General features: G+C 37.6%; 5 non-coding genes and 39 pseudogenes across 5 annotated transcripts; all 44 read left to right on the forward strand.

Moving 5' to 3' along the window:
* The first annotated feature begins 32 nt into the window (after nucleotides 1-32).
* LOC148500652 (5S ribosomal RNA) lies at nucleotides 33-151 on the forward strand (annotated as a pseudogene).
* Nucleotides 152-502: 351 nt separating this feature from the next.
* On the forward strand, nucleotides 503-621 carry LOC148500653 (5S ribosomal RNA; annotated as a pseudogene).
* A 116-nt stretch (nucleotides 622-737) lies between these two features.
* LOC148500654 (5S ribosomal RNA) lies at nucleotides 738-856 on the forward strand (annotated as a pseudogene).
* A 115-nt stretch (nucleotides 857-971) lies between these two features.
* LOC148500655 (5S ribosomal RNA) lies at nucleotides 972-1,090 on the forward strand. Its single transcript, XR_015870401.1, has one exon. It is a non-coding gene; the product is annotated as a 5S ribosomal RNA (ribosomal RNA).
* A 116-nt stretch (nucleotides 1,091-1,206) lies between these two features.
* LOC148500656 (5S ribosomal RNA) lies at nucleotides 1,207-1,325 on the forward strand (annotated as a pseudogene).
* A 351-nt stretch (nucleotides 1,326-1,676) lies between these two features.
* Nucleotides 1,677-1,795, forward strand: LOC148500657 (5S ribosomal RNA; annotated as a pseudogene).
* Nucleotides 1,796-1,911: 116 nt separating this feature from the next.
* On the forward strand, nucleotides 1,912-2,030 carry LOC148500658 (5S ribosomal RNA). The gene has a single exon (XR_015870402.1). It is a non-coding gene; the product is annotated as a 5S ribosomal RNA (ribosomal RNA).
* A 116-nt stretch (nucleotides 2,031-2,146) lies between these two features.
* LOC148500659 (5S ribosomal RNA) lies at nucleotides 2,147-2,265 on the forward strand (annotated as a pseudogene).
* A 115-nt stretch (nucleotides 2,266-2,380) lies between these two features.
* On the forward strand, nucleotides 2,381-2,499 carry LOC148500660 (5S ribosomal RNA; annotated as a pseudogene).
* Nucleotides 2,500-2,615: 116 nt separating this feature from the next.
* Nucleotides 2,616-2,734, forward strand: LOC148500661 (5S ribosomal RNA). The gene has a single exon (XR_015870462.1). It is a non-coding gene; the product is annotated as a 5S ribosomal RNA (ribosomal RNA).
* Nucleotides 2,735-3,085: 351 nt separating this feature from the next.
* Nucleotides 3,086-3,204, forward strand: LOC148500662 (5S ribosomal RNA; annotated as a pseudogene).
* Nucleotides 3,205-3,319: 115 nt separating this feature from the next.
* Nucleotides 3,320-3,438, forward strand: LOC148500663 (5S ribosomal RNA; annotated as a pseudogene).
* Nucleotides 3,439-3,553: 115 nt separating this feature from the next.
* LOC148500664 (5S ribosomal RNA) lies at nucleotides 3,554-3,672 on the forward strand (annotated as a pseudogene).
* A 116-nt stretch (nucleotides 3,673-3,788) lies between these two features.
* LOC148500665 (5S ribosomal RNA) lies at nucleotides 3,789-3,907 on the forward strand (annotated as a pseudogene).
* Nucleotides 3,908-4,258: 351 nt separating this feature from the next.
* On the forward strand, nucleotides 4,259-4,377 carry LOC148500666 (5S ribosomal RNA; annotated as a pseudogene).
* Nucleotides 4,378-4,492: 115 nt separating this feature from the next.
* Nucleotides 4,493-4,611, forward strand: LOC148500667 (5S ribosomal RNA; annotated as a pseudogene).
* A 116-nt stretch (nucleotides 4,612-4,727) lies between these two features.
* Nucleotides 4,728-4,846, forward strand: LOC148500668 (5S ribosomal RNA; annotated as a pseudogene).
* A 115-nt stretch (nucleotides 4,847-4,961) lies between these two features.
* LOC148500669 (5S ribosomal RNA) lies at nucleotides 4,962-5,080 on the forward strand (annotated as a pseudogene).
* Nucleotides 5,081-5,196: 116 nt separating this feature from the next.
* Nucleotides 5,197-5,315, forward strand: LOC148500670 (5S ribosomal RNA; annotated as a pseudogene).
* Nucleotides 5,316-5,431: 116 nt separating this feature from the next.
* On the forward strand, nucleotides 5,432-5,550 carry LOC148500671 (5S ribosomal RNA; annotated as a pseudogene).
* A 116-nt stretch (nucleotides 5,551-5,666) lies between these two features.
* Nucleotides 5,667-5,785, forward strand: LOC148500672 (5S ribosomal RNA; annotated as a pseudogene).
* A 351-nt stretch (nucleotides 5,786-6,136) lies between these two features.
* LOC148500673 (5S ribosomal RNA) lies at nucleotides 6,137-6,255 on the forward strand (annotated as a pseudogene).
* Nucleotides 6,256-6,371: 116 nt separating this feature from the next.
* On the forward strand, nucleotides 6,372-6,490 carry LOC148500674 (5S ribosomal RNA). Its single transcript, XR_015870403.1, has one exon. It is a non-coding gene; the product is annotated as a 5S ribosomal RNA (ribosomal RNA).
* A 116-nt stretch (nucleotides 6,491-6,606) lies between these two features.
* LOC148500675 (5S ribosomal RNA) lies at nucleotides 6,607-6,725 on the forward strand (annotated as a pseudogene).
* Nucleotides 6,726-6,840: 115 nt separating this feature from the next.
* Nucleotides 6,841-6,959, forward strand: LOC148500676 (5S ribosomal RNA; annotated as a pseudogene).
* Nucleotides 6,960-7,075: 116 nt separating this feature from the next.
* LOC148500677 (5S ribosomal RNA) lies at nucleotides 7,076-7,194 on the forward strand. Its single transcript, XR_015870463.1, has one exon. It is a non-coding gene; the product is annotated as a 5S ribosomal RNA (ribosomal RNA).
* A 351-nt stretch (nucleotides 7,195-7,545) lies between these two features.
* LOC148500678 (5S ribosomal RNA) lies at nucleotides 7,546-7,664 on the forward strand (annotated as a pseudogene).
* A 115-nt stretch (nucleotides 7,665-7,779) lies between these two features.
* Nucleotides 7,780-7,898, forward strand: LOC148500679 (5S ribosomal RNA; annotated as a pseudogene).
* Nucleotides 7,899-8,013: 115 nt separating this feature from the next.
* On the forward strand, nucleotides 8,014-8,132 carry LOC148500680 (5S ribosomal RNA; annotated as a pseudogene).
* A 115-nt stretch (nucleotides 8,133-8,247) lies between these two features.
* Nucleotides 8,248-8,366, forward strand: LOC148500681 (5S ribosomal RNA; annotated as a pseudogene).
* Nucleotides 8,367-8,717: 351 nt separating this feature from the next.
* Nucleotides 8,718-8,836, forward strand: LOC148500682 (5S ribosomal RNA; annotated as a pseudogene).
* Nucleotides 8,837-8,951: 115 nt separating this feature from the next.
* Nucleotides 8,952-9,070, forward strand: LOC148500683 (5S ribosomal RNA; annotated as a pseudogene).
* A 115-nt stretch (nucleotides 9,071-9,185) lies between these two features.
* On the forward strand, nucleotides 9,186-9,304 carry LOC148500684 (5S ribosomal RNA; annotated as a pseudogene).
* A 116-nt stretch (nucleotides 9,305-9,420) lies between these two features.
* On the forward strand, nucleotides 9,421-9,539 carry LOC148500685 (5S ribosomal RNA; annotated as a pseudogene).
* Nucleotides 9,540-9,654: 115 nt separating this feature from the next.
* Nucleotides 9,655-9,773, forward strand: LOC148500686 (5S ribosomal RNA; annotated as a pseudogene).
* Nucleotides 9,774-10,124: 351 nt separating this feature from the next.
* LOC148500687 (5S ribosomal RNA) lies at nucleotides 10,125-10,243 on the forward strand (annotated as a pseudogene).
* Nucleotides 10,244-10,358: 115 nt separating this feature from the next.
* LOC148500688 (5S ribosomal RNA) lies at nucleotides 10,359-10,477 on the forward strand (annotated as a pseudogene).
* Nucleotides 10,478-10,592: 115 nt separating this feature from the next.
* On the forward strand, nucleotides 10,593-10,711 carry LOC148500689 (5S ribosomal RNA; annotated as a pseudogene).
* A 116-nt stretch (nucleotides 10,712-10,827) lies between these two features.
* Nucleotides 10,828-10,946, forward strand: LOC148500690 (5S ribosomal RNA; annotated as a pseudogene).
* A 115-nt stretch (nucleotides 10,947-11,061) lies between these two features.
* Nucleotides 11,062-11,180, forward strand: LOC148500691 (5S ribosomal RNA; annotated as a pseudogene).
* A 116-nt stretch (nucleotides 11,181-11,296) lies between these two features.
* Nucleotides 11,297-11,415, forward strand: LOC148500692 (5S ribosomal RNA; annotated as a pseudogene).
* Nucleotides 11,416-11,766: 351 nt separating this feature from the next.
* On the forward strand, nucleotides 11,767-11,885 carry LOC148500693 (5S ribosomal RNA; annotated as a pseudogene).
* Nucleotides 11,886-12,001: 116 nt separating this feature from the next.
* LOC148500694 (5S ribosomal RNA) lies at nucleotides 12,002-12,120 on the forward strand (annotated as a pseudogene).
* Nucleotides 12,121-12,235: 115 nt separating this feature from the next.
* Nucleotides 12,236-12,354, forward strand: LOC148500695 (5S ribosomal RNA; annotated as a pseudogene).
* The last annotated feature ends 195 nt before the right edge of the window (nucleotides 12,355-12,549 follow it).

Below are 12,549 nucleotides of genomic sequence, written 5' to 3' on the forward strand. Positions count from 1 at the left end.
GTAAAAGAGGTCTAAAGTTAATATTTTTGAGCACCTACAGCCAAACCACACTGAACATGCCCAATCTTGTCTGATCTTGGAAGCTATGCAGTGTTGGGCCTGGTTAGTACTTGGATGGGAGACCCCATGGGAATACCCGGTGCTGTAGGTAATTTTATATAGCCATAACATTCTTTTCTATTACATTTTACAATACATTTTTTCATCTTATCAATGAATTTACTTGAGTTAAGAAGTAAAAGAGGTCTAAAGTTAATGTTTTTGAGCACCTACAGTCAAAACACACTGGACATGCCCAATCTCGTCTGATCTTGTAAGCCTTGCTGTGTTGGGCCTGGTTTGTACTTGGATGGGAGACCACCTGGGAATACCAGTTGCTGTAGGAAATTTTATACAGCCAAAACATTCTTTTCTTTTTCATTTTACATTTAATTTTTTCAACTTATCATTGAATTTACTTGAGTTAAGAAGTAAAAGAGATCTAAAGTTAATGTTTTTGAGCACCTACAGCCAAACCACACTGCACATGCCCAATCTTGTTTGATCTTGGAAGCTATGCAGTGTTGGGCCTGGTTAGTACTTTGATGGAAGACCACCTGGGAATACCAGGTGCTGTAGGTAATTTTATACTGCCATAACATTCTTTTCTATTACATTTTACATTTAATTTTTTCAACTTATCAATGAATTTACTTGAGTTAAGAAGTAATAGAGGTCTAAAGTTAATGGTTTTGGGCACCTACAGCCAAACCACACTGGACGTGCCCAATCTCGTCTGATCTTGGAAGCTATGTAGTGTTGGGCCTGCTTAGTACTTGGATGGGAGACCACCTGGGAATACCAGGTGCTGTATGTAATTTTAGACAGCCAAAACATTATTTTCTATTATATTTCCATTTAATTTTTTCAACTTATCAATGAATTTACTTGATTTAAGAAGTAAAAGAGGTCTAAAGTTAATGTTTTTGAGCACCTACAGCCAAACCACACTGGACATGCCCAATCTCGTCTGATCTTGGAAGCTATGCAGTGTTGGGCCTGGTTAGTACTTGGATGGGAGACCACCTGGGAATACCAGGTGCTGTAGGTAATTTTATACAGCTATAACATTCTTTTCTATTACATTTTACATTTAATTTTTTCAACTTATCAATGAATTTACTTGAGTTAAGAAGTAATAGAGGTCTAAAGTTAATGTTTTTGAGCACCTACAGCCAAACCACACTGGACATGCCCAATCTCGTCTGATCTTGGAAGCTATGCAGTGTTGGGCCTGGTTAGTACATGGATGGGAGACCCCCTGGGAATACCAGGTGCTGTAGGTAATTTTATGCAGCCATAACATTCTTTTCTATTACATTTTACATTTAATTTTTTCAACTTATCAATGAATTTACTTGAGTTAAGAAGTAATAGAGGTGTAAATTTAATGCTTTTGAGCACCTACAGCCAAACCACACTGGACATGCCCAATCTCGTCTGATCTTGTAAGCCTTGCTGTGTTGGGCCTGGTTTGTACTTGGATGGGAGACCACCTGGGAATACCAGTTGCTGTAGGAAATTTTATACAGCCAAAACATTCTTTTCTATTACATTTTACATTTAATTTTTTCAACTTATCATTGAATTTACTTGAGTTAAGAAGTAAAAGAGATCTAAAGTTAAAGCTTTTGAGCACCTACAGTCAAACCACACTGGACATGCCCAATCTCGTCTGATCTTGGAAGCTATGCAGTGTTGGGCCTGGTTAGTACATGTATGGGAGACCCCCTGGGAATACCAGATGCTGTAGGTAATTTTATACTGCCATAACATTCTTTTCTATTACATTTTACATTTAATTTTTTCAACTTATCAATGAATTTGCTTGAGTTAAGAAGTAATAGAGGTGTAAATTTAATGCTTTTGAGCACCTACAGCCAAACCACACTGGACATGCCCAATCTCGTCTGATCTTGGAAGCTATGCAGTGTTGGGCCTGGTTAGTACTTGGATGGGAGACCACCTGGGAATACCAGGTGCTGTAGGTAATTTTATACAGCCATAACATTCTTTTCTATTACATTTTACATTTAATTTTTTCAACTTATCAATGAATTTACTTGAGTTAAGAAGTAATAGAGGTCTAAAGTTAATGTTTTTGAGCACCTACAGCCAAACCACACTGGACATGCCCAATCTCGTCTGATCTTGGAAGCTATGTAGTGTTGGGCCTGGTTAGTACTTGGATGGGAGACCACCTGGGAATACCAGGTGCTGTAGGTAACTTTATACTGCCATAACATTCTTTTCTATTACATTTTACATTTCATTTTTCAACTTATCATTGAATTTACTTGAGTTAAGAAGTAAAAGAGGTCTAAAGTTAATGTTTTTGAGCACCTAAAGCCAAACCACACTGGACATGCCCAATCTTGTCTGATCTTGGAAGCTATGCAGTGTTGAGCCTGGTTAGTACTTGGATGGGAGACCACCTGGGAATACCAGGTGCTGTACGTAATTTTATGCAGCCATAACATTCTTTTCTATTACATTTTACATTTAATTTTTTCAAATTATCAATGAATTTACTTGAGTTAAGAAGTAATAGAGGTCTAAAGTTAATGTTTTTGAGCACCTACAGCCAAACCACACTGGACATGCCCAATCTCGTCTGATCTTGGAAGCTATGCAGTGTTGGGCCTGGTTAGTACTTGGATGGGAGACCCCCTGGGAACACCAGGTGCTGTAGGTAATTTTATACTGCCATAACATTCTTTTCTATTACATTTTACATTTAATTTTTTCAACTTTTCAATGAATTTACTTGAGTTAAGAAGTAATAGAGGTCAAAATGTAATGCTTTTGAGCACCTACAGCCAAACCACACTGGACATGCCCAATCTCATCTGATCTTGTAAGCTTTGCTGTGTTGGGCCTGGTTTGTACTTGGATGGGAGACCACCTGGGAATACCAGTACCTGTTGGAAATTTTATACAGCCAAAACATTCTTTTCTATTAAATTTTACATTTAATATTTTCAACTTATCAATGAATTTACTTGAGTGAAGAAGTAAAAGAGGTCTAAAGTTAATGTTTTTGAGCACCTACAGCCAAACCACACTGGACATGCCCAATCTTGTTTGATCTTGGAAGTTATGCAGTGTTGGGCCTGGTTAGTACTTGGATGGGAGACAACCTGGGAATACCAGGTGCTGTATGTAATTTTATACTGCCATAACATTTTTTTCTATTACATTTTACATTTAATTTTTTCAGCTTATCAATGAATTTACTTGAGTTAAGAAGTAATAGAGGTCTAAAGTTAAGGCTTTGGGCACCTACAGCCAAACCACACTGGAAATGCCCAATCTCGTCTGATCTTGGAAGCTATGCAGTGTTGGGCCTGGTTAGTACTTCGATGGGAGACGACCTGGGAATACCAGGAGCTGTAGGTAATTTTATACTGCCAAAACATTCTTTTCTATTACATTTTACATTTCATTTTTCAACTTATCTTTGAATTTACTTGAGTTAAGAAGTAAAAGAGGTCTAAAGTTAATGTTTTTGAGCACTTACAGCCAAACCACACTGGACATGCCCAATCTCGTCTGATTTTGGAAGCTATGCAGTGTTGAGCCTGGTTAGTACTTGGATGGGAGACCACCTGGGAATACCAGGTGCTGTACGTAATTTTATGCAGCCATAACATTCTTTTCTATTACATTTTACATTTAATTTTTTCAACTTATCAATGAATTTACTTGAGTTAAGAAGTAATAGAGGTCTAAAGTTAATGTTTTTGAGCACCTACAGCCAAACCACACTGGACATGCCCAATCTCGTCTGATCTTGGAAGCTATGCAGTGTTGGGCCTGGTTAGTACTTGGATAGGAGACCCCCTGGGAATACCAGGTGCTGTAGGTAATTTTATACTGCCACAACATTCTTTTCTATTACATTTTACATTTAATTTTTTCAACTTTTCAATGAATTTACTTGAGTTAAGAAGTAATAGAGGTCAAAATTTAATGATATTGAGCTCCTACAGCCAAACCACACTGGACATGCCCAATCTCATCTGATCTTGTAAGCTTTGCTGTGTTGGGCCTGGTTTGTACTTGGATGGGAGACCACCTGGGAATACCAGTACCTGTTGGAAATTTTATACAGCCAAAACATTCTTTTCTATTACATTTTACATTTAATATTTTCAACTTATCAATGAATTTCCTTGAGTGAAGAAATAAAACAGGTCTAAAGTTAATGTGTTTAAGCATCTACAGCCAAACCACACTGGACATGCCCAATCTTGTTTGATCTTGGAAGCTATGCAGTGTTTGGCCTGGTTAGTACTTGGATGGGAGACCACCTGGGAATACCAGGTGCTGTATGTAATTTTATACTACCATAACATTCTTTTCTATTACATTTTACATTTAATTTTTTCAGCTTATCAATGAATTTACTTGAGTTAAGAAGTAATAGAGGTCTAAAGTTAAGGCTTTGTGCACCTACAGCCAAACCACACTGGAAATGCCCAATCTCGTCTGGTCTTGGAGGCTATGCAGTGTTGGGCCTGGTTAGTACTTGGATGGAAGACGACCTGGGAATACCAGGAGCTGTAGGTAATTTTATACTGCCATAACATTATTTTCTATTACATTTTACATTTAATTTTTTCAACTTATCAATGAATTTACTTGAGATAAGAAGTAATAGAGGTCTAAAGTTAATGTTTTTGAGCACCTACAGCCAAACCACACTGGACATGCCCAATCTCGTCTGATTTTGGAAGCTATGCTGTGCTGGGCCTGGTTAGTACATGGATGGGAGAACACCTGGGAATACCAGGTGCAATAGGTAATTTTATACTGCCATAACAATCTTTTCTATTACATTTTACATTTCATTTTTCAACTAATCATTGAATTTACTTGAGTTAAGAAGTAAAAGAGGTCTAAAGTTAATGTTTTTGAGCACCTACAGCCAAACCACACTGGACATGCCCAATCTCGTCTGATCTTGGAAGCTATGCAGTGTTGGGCCTGGTTAGTACTTGGATGGGAGACCACCTGGGAATGCCAGGTGCTGTAGGTAATTTTATGCAGCCATAACATTCTTTTCTATTACATTTTACTTTTAATTTTTTCAACTTATCAATGAATTTACTTGAGTTAAGAAGTAAAAGAGGTCTAAAGTTAATGCTTTTGAGCACCTACAGTCAAACCACAGAGGACATGCCCAATCTCATCTGATCTTGGAAGCTATGCAGTGTTGGGCCTGGTTAGTACTTGGATGGGAGACCACTTAGGAATACCAGGTGCTGTAGGTAATTTTATACTGCCATGATATTCTTTTCTATTACATTTTACATTTAATTTTTTCAACTTATCAATGAATTTACTTGAGTTAAGAAGTAAAAGAGGTCTAAAGTTAATGTTTTTGAGCACCTACAGCCAAACCACGCTGGACTTGCCCAATCTCATCTGATCTTGGAAACTATGCAGTGTTGGGCCTGGTTAGTACTTGGATGGGAGACCACCTGGGAATACCAGGAGCTGTAGATAATTTTATACTGCCATAACATTCTTTTCTATTACATTTTACATTTAATTTTTTCAACTTATCAATGAATTTACTTGAGTTAAGAAGTAAAAGAGGTCTAAAGTTAATATTTTTGAGCACCTACAGCCAAACCACACTGAACATGCCCAATCTTGTCTGATCTTGGAAGCTATGCAGTGTTGGGCCTGGTTAGTACATGGATGGGAGACCCCCTGGGAATACCAGGTGCTGTAGGTAATTTTATGCAGCCATAACATTCTTTTCTATTACATTTTACATTTAATTTTTTCAACTTATCAATGAATTTACTTGAGTTAAGAAGTAATAGAGGTGTAAATTTAATGCTTTTGAGCACCTACAGCCAAACCACACTGGACATGCCCAATCTCGTCTGATCTTGTAAGCCTTGCTGTGTTGGGCCTGGTTTGTACTTGGATGGGAGACCACCTGGGAATACCAGTTGCTGTAGGAAATTTTATACAGCCAAAACATTCTTTTCTATTACATTTTACATTTAATTTTTTCAACTTATCATTGAATTTACTTGAGTTAAGAAGTAAAAGAGATCTAAAGTTAATGCTTTTGAGCACCTACAGTCAAACCACACTGGACATGCCCAATCTCGTCTGATCTTGGAAGCTATGCAGTGTTGGGCCTGGTTAGTACATGTATGGGAGACCCCCTGGGAATACCAGATGCTGTAGGTAATTTTATACTGCCATAACATTCTTTTCTATTACATTTTACATTTAATTTTTTCAACTTATCAATGAATTTGCTTGAGTTAAGAAGTAATAGAGGTGTAAATTTAATGCTTTTGAGCACCTACAGCCAAACCACACTGGACATGCCCAATCTCGTCTGATCTTGGAAGCTATGCAGTGTTGGGCCTGGTTAGTACTTGGATGGGAGACCACCTGGGAATACCAGGTGCTGTAGGTAATTTTATACAGCCATAACATTCTTTTCTATTACATTTTACATTTAATTTTTTCAACTTATCAATGAATTTACTTGAGTTAAGAAGTAATAGAGGTCTAAAGTTAATGTTTTTGAGCACCTACAGCCAAACCACACTGGACATGCCCAATCTCGTCTGATCTTGGAAGCTATGTAGTGTTGGGCCTGGTTAGTACTTGGATGGGAGACCACCTGGGAATACCAGGAGCTGTAGGTAACTTTATACTGCCATAACATTCTTTTCTATTACATTTTACATTTCATTTTTCAACTTATCATTGAATTTACTTGAGTTAAGAAGTAAAAGAGGTCTAAAGTTAATGTTTTTGAGCACCTAAAGCCAAACCACACTGGACATGCCCAATCTTGTCTGATCTTGGAAGCTATGCAGTGTTGAGCCTGGTTAGTACTTGGATGGGAGACCACCTGGGAATACCAGGTGCTGTACGTAATTTTATGCAGCCATAACATTCTTTTCTATTACATTTTACATTTAATTTTTTCAAATTATCAATGAATTTACTTGAGTTAAGAAGTAATAGAGGTCTAAAGTTAATGTTTTTGAGCACCTACAGCCAAACCACACTGGACATGCCCAATCTCGTCTGATCTTGGAAGCTATGCAGTGTTGGGCCTGGTTAGTACTTGGATGGGAGACCCCCTGGGAACACCAGGTGCTGTAGGTAATTTTATACTGCCATAACATTCTTTTCTATTACATTTTACATTTAATTTTTTCAACTTTTCAATGAATTTACTTGAGTTAAGAAGTAATAGAGGTCAAAATGTAATGCTTTTGAGCACCTACAGCCAAACCACACTGGACATGCCCAATCTCATCTGATCTTGTAAGCTTTGCTGTGTTGGGCCTGGTTTGTACTTGGATGGGAGACCACCTGGGAATACCAGTACCTGTTGGAAATTTTATACAGCCAAAACATTCTTTTCTATTAAATTTTACATTTAATATTTTCAACTTATCAATGAATTTACTTGAGTGAAGAAGTAAAAGAGGTCTAAAGTTAATGTTTTTGAGCACCTACAGCCAAACCACACTGGACATGCCCAATCTTGTTTGATCTTGGAAGTTATGCAGTGTTGGGCCTGGTTAGTACTTGGATGGGAGACAACCTGGGAATACCAGGTGCTGTATGTAATTTTATAATGCCATAACATTTTTTTCTATTACATTTTACATTTAATTTTTTCAGCTTATCAATGAATTTACTTGAGTTAAGAAGTAATAGAGGTCTAAAGTTAAGGCTTTGGGCACCTACAGCCAAACCACACTGGAAATGCCCAATCTCGTTTGATCTTGGAAGCTATGCAGTGTTGGGCCTGGTTAGTACTTCGATGGGAGACGACCTGGGAATACCAGGAGCTGTAGGTAATTTTATACTGCCAAAACATTCTTTTCTATTACATTTTACATTTCATTTTTCAACTTATCTTTGAATTTACTTGAGTTAAGAAGTAAAAGAGGTCTAAAGTTAATGTTTTTGAGCACCTACAGCCAAACCACACTGGACATGCCCAATCTCGTCTGATCTTGGAAGCTATGCAGTGTTGAGCCTGGTTAGTACTTGGATGGGAGACCACCTGGGAATGCCAGGTGCTGTACGTAATTTTATGCAGCCATAACATTCTTTTCTATTACATTTTACATTAATTTTTTCAACTTATCAATGAATTTACTTGAGTTAAGAAGTAATAGACGTCTAAAGTTAATGTTTTTGAGCACCTACAGCCAAACCACACTGGACATGCCCAATCTCGTCTGATCTTGGAAGCTATGCAGTGTTCGGCCTGGTTAGTACTTGGATGGGAGAACCCCTGGGAACACCAGGTGCTGTAGGTAATTTTATACTGCCATAACATTCTTTTCTATTACATTTTACATTTAATTTTTTCAACTTTTCAATGAATTTACTTGAGTTAAGAAGTAATAGAGGTCAAAATGTAATGCTTTTGAGCACCTACAGCCAAACCACACTGGACATGCCCAATCTCATCTGATCTTGTAAGCTTTGCTGTGTTGGGCCTGGTTTGTACTTGGATGGGAGACCACCTGGGAATACCAGTACCTGTTGGAAATTTTATACAGCCAAAACATTCTTTTCTATTAAATTTTACATTTAATATTTTCAACTTATCAATGAATTTACTTGAGTGAAGAAGTAAAAGAGGTCTAAAGTTAATGTTTTTGAGCACCTACAGCCAAACCACACTGGACATGCCCAATCTTGTTTGATCTTGGAAGTTATGCAGTGTTGGTCCTGGTTAGTACTTGGATGGGAGACCACTTGGGAATACCAGGTGCTGTATGTAATTTTATACTGCCATAACATTCTTTTCTATTACATTTTACATTTAATTTTTTCAGCTTATCAATGAATTTACTTGAGTTAAGAAGTAATAGAGGTCTAAAGTTAAGGCTTTGGGCACCTACAGCCAAACCACACTGGAAATGCCCAATCTCGTCTGATCTTGGAAGCTATGCAATGTTGGGCCTCATTAGTTCTTCGATGGGAGACGACCTGGGAATACCAGGAGCTGTAGGTAATTTTATACTGCCAAAACATTCTTTTCTATTACATTTTACATTTCATTTTTCAACTTATCTTTGAATTTACTTGAGTTAAGAAGTAAAAGAGGTCTAAAGTTAATGTTTTTGAGCACCTACAGCCAAATTACACTGGACATGCCCAATCTCGTCTGATCTTGAAAGCTATGCAGTGTTGGGCCTGGTTAGTACTTGGATGGGAGACCACCTGGGAATACCAGGAGCTGTAGGTAATTTTATACTGCCATAACATTATTTTCTATTACATTTTACATTAAATTTTTTCAACTTATCAATGAATTTACTTGAGATAAGAAGTAATAGAGGTCTAAAGTTAATGTTTTTGAGCACCTACAGCCAAACCACACTGGACATGCCCAATCTCGTCTGATCTTGGAAGCTATGCAGTGCTGGGCCTGGTTAGTACATGGATGGGAGAACACCTGGGAATACCAGGTGCAATAGGTAATTTTATACTGCCATAACAATCTTTTCTATTACATTTTACATTTCATTTTTCAACTAATCATTGAATTTACTTGAGTTAAGAAGTAAAAGAGGTCTAAAGTTAAAGTTTTTGAGCACCTACAGCTAAACCACACTGGACATGCCCAATCTCGTCTGATCTTGGAAGCTATGCAGTGTTGGGCCTGGTTAGTACTTGGATGGGAGACCCCTTGGGAACACCAGGAGCTGTAGGTAATTTTATACTGCCATAACATTCTTTTCTATTACATTTTACATTTAATTTTTTCAACTTTTCAATGAATTTACTTGAGTTAAGAAGTAATAGAGGTCAAAATGTAATGCTTTTGAGCACCTACAGCCAAACCACACTGGACATGCCCAATCTCATCTGATCTTGTAAGCTTTGCTGTGTTGGGCCTGGTTTGTACTTGGATGGGAGACCACCTGGGAATACCAGTACCTGTTGGAAATTTTATACAGCCAAAACATTCTTTTCTATTAAATTTTACATTTAATATTTTCAACTTATCAATGAATTTACTTGAGTGAAGAAGTAAAAGAGGTCTAAAGTTAATGTTTTTGAGCACCTACAGCCAAACCACACTGGACATGCCCAATCTTGTTTGATCTTGGAAGTTATGCAGTGTTGGGCCTGGTTAGTACTTGGATGGGAGACAACCTGGGAATACCAGGTGCTGTATGTAATTTTATACTGCCATAACATTCTTTTCTATTACATTTTACATTTAATTTTTTCAGCTTATCAATGAATTTACTTGAGTTAAGAAGTAATAGAGGTCTAAAGTTAAGGCTTTGGGCACCTACAGCCAAACCACACTGGAAATGCCCAATCTCGTCTGATCTTGGAAGCTATGCAGTGTTGGGCCTGGTTAGTACTTCGATGGGAGACGACCTGGGAATACCAGGAGCTGTAGGTAATTTTATACTGCCAAAACATTCTTTTCTATTACATTTTACATTACATTTTTCAACTTATCTTTGAATTTACTTGAGTTAAGAAGTAAAAGAGGTCTAAAGTTAATGTTTTTGAGCACCTACAGCCAAACCACACTGGACATGCCCAATCTCGTCTGATCTTGGAAGCTATGCAGTGTTGAGCCTGGTTAGTACTTGGATGGGAGACCACCTGGGAATGCCAGGTGCTGTACGTAATTTTATGCAGCCATAACATTATTTTCTATTACATTTTACATTTAATTTTTTCAACTTATCAATGAATTTACTTGAGATAAGAAGTAATAGAGGTCTAAAGTTAATGTTTTTGAGCACCTACAGCCAAACCACACTGGACATGCCCAATCTCGTCTGATCTTGGAAGCTATGCAGTGCTGGGCCTGGTTAGTACATGGATGGGAGAACACCTGGGAATACCAGGTGCAATAGGTAATTTTATACTGCCATAACAATCTTTTGTATTACATTTTACATTTCATTTTTCAACTAATCATTGAATTTACTTGAGTTAAGAAGTAATAGAGGTCTAAAGTTAAAGTTTTTGAGCACCTACAGCCAAACCACACTGGACATGCCCAATCTCGTCTGATCTTGGAAGCTATGCAGTGTTGGGCCTGGTTAGTACTTGGATGGGAGACCACCTGGGAATGCCAGGTGCTGTAGGTAATTTTATGCAGCCATAACATTCTTTTCTATTACATTTTACTTTTAATTTTTTCAACTTATCAATGAATTTACTTGAGTTAAGAAGTAAAAGAGGTCTAAAGTTAATGTTTTTGAGCACCTACAGTCAAAACACACCGGACATGCCCAATCTCGTCTGATCTTGGAAGCTATGCAGTGTTGGGCCTGGTTAGTACATGAATGGGAGACCCCCTGGGAATCCCAGGTGCTGTAGGTAATTTTATACTGCCATAACATTCTTTTCTATTACATTTTACATTTAATTTTTTCAACTTATCAATGAATTTACTTGAGTTAAGAAGTAATAGAGGTGTAAATTTAATGCTTTTGAGCACCTACAGCCAAACCACACTGGACATGCCCAATCTCGTCTGATCTTGTAAGCCTTGCTGTGTTGGGCCTGGTTTGTACTTGGATGGGAGACCACCTGGGAATACCAGTTGCTGTAGGAAATTTTATACAGCCAAAACAATCTTTTCTATTTCATTTTATATTAAATTTTTTCAACTTATCATTGAATTTACTTGAGTTAAGAAGTAAAAGAGATCTAAAGTTAATGTTTTTGAGCACCTACAGCCAAACCACACTGCACATGCCCAATCTTGTTTGATCTTGGAAGCTATGCAGTGTTGGGCCTGGTTAGTACTTTGATGGAAGACCACCTGGGAATACCAGGTGCTGTAGGTAATTTTATACTGCCATAACATTCTTTTCTATTACATTTTACATTTAATTTTTTCAACTTATCAATGAATTTACTTGAGTTAAGAAGTAATAGAGGTCTAAAGTTAATGGTTTTGGGCACCTACAGCCAAACCACACTGGACGTGCCCAATCTCGTCTGATCTTGGAAGCTATGTAGTGTTGGGCCTGCTAAGTACTTGGATGGGAGACCACCTGGGAATACCAGGTGCTGTATGTAATTTTAGACAGCCAAAACATTATTTTCTATTATATTTCCATTTAATTTTTTCAACTTATCAATGAATTTACTTGATTTAAGAAGTAAAAGAGGTCTAAAGTTAATGTTTTTGAGCACCTACAGCCAAACCACACTGGACATGCCCAATCTCGTCTGATCTTGGAAGCTATGCAGTGTTGGGCCTGGTTAGTACTTGGATGGGAGACCACCTGGGATTACCAGGTGCTGTAGGTAATTTTATACAGCTATAACATTCTTTTCTATTACATTTTACATTTAATTTTTTCAACTTATCAATGAATTTACTTGAGTTAAGAAGTAATAGAGGTCTAAAGTTAATGTTTTTGAGCACCTACAGCCAAACCACACTGGACATGCCCAATCTCGTCTGATCTTGGAAGCTATGCAGTGTTGGGCCTGGTTAGTACA

This window comes from Taudactylus pleione, unplaced genomic scaffold, assembly GCF_031769625.1.
Source record: "Taudactylus pleione unplaced genomic scaffold, aTauple2 ptg000550l, whole genome shotgun sequence".
NCBI lineage: Eukaryota > Metazoa > Chordata > Amphibia > Anura > Myobatrachidae > Taudactylus > Taudactylus pleione.